Raw genomic sequence first — 7,334 nt, forward strand, 5'->3', positions numbered from 1 at the left:
CGGAACAGCTGGTATTTTCGAACTACTGACCTTGTGGTTCACAGTCCGATTCATAACCACTACGCTACCAGAGCTCCTTATCATAGTATAATAGACAGTGACCATTTCCTTAATTGTATTCTTTAAGCTCAGGGGCTTTACCTTATTAAACCTTTGTATCTGAGGGCAATCCTTACATAAGCTCCTCCCTCAGTGTTCCTGCCAGGCCCCACATGGCCAGTAAGATGCTCCTCCGTGTCCTCTGATGACTTGTATCAGGCTCCATCCTCAGGGACAAGCCCGACTCCTTCTTCCTTTTCTCCTCCAGAGCCAGACAGAGTTCTTGCTGCCCAAAGGAACTGCTCTCGTGGATCTGTAGAGTTTGAAGAAGCTGATCTGGACAGCCTTAGACAGGCCTCAGGAACATCCCAGCCTGTTATTCGGGAAAGAAGAAACAGCATTAGCTTCATTTCAGGATACAACAACCTGATGGATTATCACTGGCAGCAGAGAGAGGAAAGACGCATGGAGCCAGAGAGGAAGCAATTGGAGCAACAGTCTGCACTGAATACACCAAGTCCGGCAGCCGCTTATCCACTGGCACCATGGTGGCAGATGTACAGAAAATCAATAAGGAGCTTGAGAAGCTGCAGTTCTCTGATGAGGAGTCTGTATTTGTAGAGACCCTGGTGACTCATGACGTGAGATTCAGGTGCCCTGGAAAGACTCTCTCTACATCCTGGACTTGGCCACCTTCAGGAGCATGTCAGCTTCTTCTTCCCAAGGAGCATCAGGAACGATGAACTGTTCAAGGACCTCACCAAGACTCACCCACTACTCTCTGCCTTTCTGAAATGTACCAGTGAGTCTGCTTATCCAAGTATTGTACCAAAGACCTCTGAGAGTGTACAAATAGAACAAAGGACTCAGGAGTTGGCTGCAATGGAAGAGACCCGGTTGTAATTCTATACAATCTTGAGAAACTTGAGCAAAAAATCAAAGATAGAAATGATCAAATGAATGAATCTTCAGAGAGTTGGATATGGATTGTGTGCTTTTAGATGGAGAATAGAAATCAGAAACAAGTGAATTTATGAAGGAGAAGGAAATTTTGGATCTTCTAAACCAGAAAATAGCATAACTGGAAAACCAAAGCATTGTTGGTGAAAAGACCAAGGATGCAGACCTATTGGATGTTGAGAGCTAACACTTTGAAGACCTAGAATTCCAGCAGCTTGAGTATGAGAGCAGTCTAGATGAGGATAAAGTGAATTTGACCCAGTAGCTTCTGCGTGAAGTGGCTGAATATCAGCAAACCATTGTTTCTAGAAAGGAAAAAATGTCTGCATTGAAATATCAAGCCAATCATATTGTCTAGCAGGCTCAGTGGGAGCAAGATCATTTTGTGAAAGAAAAGAATAATTTAATAATGATGCTGCAAAGAGAAAAGGAGAATCTTTGTAATTTGGAAAAGAAATATTCCAGCCTTTTTGGGGGAAAGGATTTCCGGTCAGCCCCAGCACTCTAAAAGAGGGTTGTATCAGTGTAAATGAATTTAAGGAGTCATGTGGCAATTCCACCAATCTGCCCCTTTCTATTCAGTCCCCTGCTGATGCTGATGCTGATGCTGATGCTGCTGAGTCTACCATAGTTGTGCTGGTGGGCTAGCCACAGAACAAAGAGCACTTTGGAAGTCTGGAAGAAAGGAAAAAACAACATAAAGAAGCCATGTATCTGAGTGGCACTTTGCCTTGAAAGAAAACCACATCTTCTATTTTGCCACATTTCAGCAGTGCTACTACAGGGAGAAGCATCACCCCAAAGGTTCACCTGCCCCTAGGACAGAGCAACAGCTGGAGCAGTGAGCTCCCTCTCTGGCTACCATAACCAAAGACTCCGTATCTTTGAGGATGCTCAAAGGAAGAATGAATTTGCTGTTGTTGTTGTTGTTAGTTGGCATCAAGTCAGTACCAACTCATAGTGACCTTATGCACAGCAGAATGAAACACTGCCTGATCCTGGGCCAACCTCACTATTGTTGCTACACTTGAGCCCATTGATGCTGCCCCTTTGCCAATCTATCTCACTGGGGGTCTTCCTCTTTTTCTCTGACCCTTCACCTTATCAACATGTTATCCTTCTCCAGTGACTGGTCCCTCCTGACCATAAGTCCAAAGTATGAGAGACGGAGTTTGGCCATCTTGGCCTCTAAGGAGGAAGTACTCTGACTGTACTTCTTCCAACACAGATCTGTTTGTTCTTTTGGCAGTCCATGCACTTCCAATATTCTCTCCACCACCATAACTCAAAAGAATCGATTCTTCTCTTCAAACTGACATCTTTGCTCTTCAACGCTTTAAAAAGGTCTTGCACAGCAGATTTGCCTAATGCAACACGTCCTTTGAATTCTTGACTGCTGAGTCTGTGAATGTTGATAGTTGATCCAAGAAGAATGAAGTCCTTGACAACTTCAATCATTTCGCCATTGATAAGAATGTTGTTTATTGGTACAGTGGTGAGGATTTCTGTTTTCTTTACACTGAGATGCAATCCATAATGAAGGCTGTGCTCTTTGATCTGCATCAATAAATATTTTAAGTCCTCTTCACTTTCAGCAAGTAAGGTTGTATCATTTGCATATTGCAGGTTGTTAATGAGTCTTCCTCCAATTCTGATGCCACATTTTTCTTAATATAACCCAGCTTCTTGGATTATTTGCTCAGCATACAGGTTGAATAAGTACGGTGAAAGAATACAACCCTGTCACACACCTTTCTTAATTTGAAACCATTCAGTGTTTCCATGTTCTGTTAGAACAACTGCCTCTTGGTCCTGGTACAGATTCCTCATGAGCACAATTACCAAGGTATAATCACCAACAGATGACTGAAGGACAAAGGCAGAACTCTTCAGAATTTTACAACCACACTGCATCTGAATTGAACATCTACTTGAATACTTTCCATTATCCATATCACAGCTACAAGGACCAGGCCTTTGATTCTTTGAGCCTAGACAGCTCAAACAGTCTGGAGACCAGTATTTCTGCCTGCTCCCCCAACAATATCTCTAGTGCCAGCACTTCAGATATTGCCAGAATAGAAGAAATGGAGAGACTTTTGAAACAAGTTCATGCAGAAAAGATACAGCAGCTTGAGTCCTGGGAATGGAAAATGGAAGCCAAAAACAGAGCTCTGGAAGAAGAAAAACAATGCTGAGAACTCCTAGAAAGATGACTGCAGGAAGAAACTAGCCAGAGGCAGAAGTTACTTGAAAAAGAATGAAAAATTACGGAGAAACGAAGGGCACAGGTTGGTCCTTTGACACGGTACCTGCCTGTCCAGAAGGAAGACTTTGATTTGCAAAGTCATGTGGAGACTGCTAGCCACAATATCAATACCTGTTAACCAGCATGCATCACAGAGAAGACCTGTGGAGGATACCTCATCAAATTGGGAGGGAAAACTAAAACTTGGAAAAAACGTTGGTTTGTTTTTTATCGGAACAAGTGAGCATTCTCTTGTTATGAAGACAAACATGAAGCTAAATTAAAAGGAGTGATGTATTTTCATGCCACTGAAGTTGTATATTATTATCACCTGAAGAATGGTAATAAGAGTTCAAATCCATTGCTCATTTTTATGTTAAGACGCATGACGGGATCTATTATATGGTGGACCCATTGCCAGAAGCCATGCAGATCTGGATGGATGTTAAAGTTACAAGGCAAGAATGTTATACTCAATTCTTATTGTAGTCTACTGGGGTAACTTCAGGGCATACGGCAATAATGCCTTTCAATAATAAAGCTATATTCAGTCCCAGATGGAGAGACCCAACAAGCCCTCCCTTTTAGGCAGAATGGCTTTCATATTAACAAGCAGTCATTTATAAGAGAGGAAGAAGAAGTCTTAAGTCAAAGATTGATCATAAATAACAAAAGAGCAAAAATATTATTTTGATGAGCAGCATAATGTATAGGATTATTTCTTACAAACTGTTTTATTAATCAATTGCTGGTTATGGAGAAACAAACTGAATAGTTTTCAAAAATATTTACATACATTTGGAAGTTACTTCAACACTTTAATCATTACCTTAGCACTGACATTTTGGTATTCCATTGGCTTTCTGAAATGTGGCATTTACTAAAGATAATTTTATAAATATAAGAAGATAAGACTTGGAGGGTGAAATTGGCAGGATATATAGTTAAAGAGGAGATTTTGCCTTAATTTTTAAGTACTGCGCCAGAGCCAAAGACTTGGCATGACTTGTATTGAAGAGAACTAGTTTTAAACAATGAACTGCGCTTAGTGACATTCTACTTTATAAACTGGTATTTTGATGCCTTCAAGTGTCCAGGAAGTTGACTTTGAAGACAGCACAGACATAAGCTACTGAACATATACAGGAAACTCTTCTACTTAAAAGAAGAAAGAACACAATGCTGTGTGTTTTAGCAAAAAGCCGTCTTGGTGTGGCGCTGTAGATCAATGCGCTGGACTGCTAAAACGGTTTGAATCACAAGGTCGGTGGTTCAAGCTCACCAGCTGCTCCTTGGAAACCCTATACAGGGCCGCTATGGGTCAGAACCAACTCGACAGCACTTAGTAACAGCAACAAAAGTCTTAAAGCAGCCGTGGCCAATTTCCTTTGACTTATCTGATCTCTTCGTTGTGAAGCAGATCTGTTACAGTCTCACTCGACAGAACCCTGAAATCAGAGCTTGTGTTTTACCAAAGACGAGACCAGTCAAAATACTTATTTGCAGGAGTGGTGTAGGTTTATAAAAAGGCGAACGGAGTTCAACCTGGCATTGTCTGTAATATACCATTGTATTACATATTTCATTTCTTTACAATTAGCCTTTGGTTTTTGTTATTGTTAAGTCCTGTTGAGTGAGCTCTGACTCATAGGAGCCTTGTAAAGTGTTTTTGAAGAGTGGCGGGTGAGTTTGAACCACCTATCTAGCGGTTCAAACTGACCTTGTGGTCCAATGCTTATGCTACAGTGCCACAAATGAAATGACGTCAGGCAAGTTATTTTTATAATGATTTTTCAAATGCCATTTATACTGGCTTATCTTGAGTGTGTTTGGAAGAGAGAATGTACTCTCCTAAAAAGAAGACAATAAATAGAAGTATCAAAACAATGACCTTGCTTGCTAGTTCAAGGTGAGATGACTAGATTAGAAGTGTCTCACTAGAAAATCTTTGTCACGCCTGACTAGATACAATTTTTTTTTCCAGTGTGGTTTGCATACACATTGCCAATACTAAGATTTTGCAACTTGATGACCAGTATTTTACTTGAAAGTTAAGGACAAAAATCAAAATTGAAGAAGACAGTTTTATATAACCTATTTTGTTTTGTTTTATTTTGTTTTCACAGATTACATGAATATCCTAGAACTATCTAGAAGAATATAATTCAATTGTTAATATTTTGTTGGTTAATGTAAAGATGCAACTTTTTTATACTGTACTTTTTCATATGACTATAAAGGTATTCTAATCAACTTTATATCTTGCATGATGCAGTAAACCTTTTAAATATGTGTGTTGAAATATGCTGAATTTGGATTTAAATGTAGACCTGATTTCACATTTGAAAATAAATCCATCTTCATGTGAAAGTTGCCTATTAGAAACGTCGAAGAACAAGACTTAATGTAAGTAAAGGTTGCTAATGTCTTAAAAAAACAAAAGAGGGCATTGGACTGAAAGGAGAAAGAGCTAGACCTAGATTTCTATTTTAACTATTTTAATACTTTGCATGTGCCTTCAAAGATGGCCCATTTAATCTTTTACTCAATTTAAAAATCTATACATGCAAATGAGTAATAAATGTGAAGAACACTGCATTGACTCAGTTTAATCTGACAAACATTTATTACAGTAATTATTCCGTGCTGATCCATGCAATAAGTATAAGCTATGACGTGGTCTCAGATCTTGAGGCGTTTACCAGAGTGAATAAGTCAAATAAATTAGTTTACTTGTACGTGTGTTTCTTTGATTTTAGATGAAGGTAAGAATGGTAAAAAAAAAAAAAAAAAAGTCAGTGGGTAATGGGCAGAGAGAGGGTGGATATTCTAGTTAGGTTGAACAGAAAAGGATTCTCTGAGAAGGTAATATTAGGAAAAGAAGAACTATGAACATGAGGGAGAATAGGTGTTCCAAGCAGAGGAATAAGCTGCCGTGAGGTGAAAACAAGTGTAGCCATAGCAACAGGAATGAGAGTTAACGCCTAGCCAGTAACAGCGGGCCTTATTTAGTCACAGGATTCCTTGGGTGATGCAAATGCTCAAGCCTCCCTCCCCAGCGGTGCCTCAGAAGAAATGTCTGGCAATCTGCTCCTAAAAGATTATGGCCTGGAGAGCCTGCAGAGTTCAGTTCTACCCTGAAACACATGAGCTCATCTTGAGTCAGCTTCAACTAGAAGGCAAATGGTTTTGTTCAGTGAGGATTTTATATGGAAAGTGATTAAACAGCATTGGATGGTTCTGATCAACTATGTGGAAAGATAAGATTTATGTTTTGGAAAGGTCTCTGTGACTGTTGAGTGGAAAATTGGCAAAAGGAGGGCCAGTGTAGGTCACAGCGTCCATCAGCTTGGATTCGGGTGTTGTATAGTCATTTTGGTCATATGCTACCTCTTGAAACGGTTGAACATTAACCATTTCCTTTTGGTACAGTGACTCTGTGTATTCCTTCCATCTTCTGTTGATGCTTTCTGCATCATTCAATAATTTGCCCAGAGAATCCTTCAATAACGAAAAGTCAAGGCTTGAATTTTTTCTTCAATTCCCCCATGAGACATGCTGAGAGTGTTCTTTTTTGGTTTTCTGCCTCCAGATCTTTGCACATTTTGTTGTAATATTTGGCTTTATCTTCTTGAGCTGACCTTTGAAATTTTCTGTTCAGCTCTTGGACCTTCTCATTTGTTCCATTTGCTTTAGCATCTCTACACTGGAGAGCAAGTTTCAGTGTCTCTTCTGACATCCATTTTGAACTTTTCCTTCTTTCTTATCTTCTTAATGACTTTTTGCTTTCTACCTGTATGATTTTCTTGATTCATCCCACAACTCTTCTGGTCTTCAGTCTTTAGTGTTTAATGTATCAAATCTGTTCTTCAAGCCATGGTATTTTCAATAACCTCATATGGATGTGAAAGCTGGACAGTGAATAAGGAAGATCGTAGAAGAATTGATGCTTTTGAGTTGTGGTGTTGGAGGAGAATATTGAAAGTGCCATGGACGGCCAAAAGAACCATCAGATCTGTGTTGGAAGAAGTGCAGCCAGGGTGCTCCTTGGAGGCCAGGATGGCCAAACTTCATCTCTCATACTTCG

At 39.8% G+C, this 7,334-nt stretch overlaps 1 pseudogene; it reads left to right on the plus strand.

Annotated features, from left to right (window-relative positions):
• The window catches only part of LOC102837116, a 7,180-nt pseudogene extending 3,444 nt beyond the window's left edge, over positions 1–3,736 (plus strand).
• Positions 3,737–7,334: the final 3,598 nt, after the last annotated feature.

The sequence above is a fragment of the Chrysochloris asiatica genome, unplaced genomic scaffold, assembly GCF_000296735.1.
Source record: "Chrysochloris asiatica unplaced genomic scaffold, ChrAsi1.0 scaffold00003, whole genome shotgun sequence".
Taxonomy (NCBI): Eukaryota; Metazoa; Chordata; class Mammalia; order Afrosoricida; family Chrysochloridae; genus Chrysochloris; species Chrysochloris asiatica.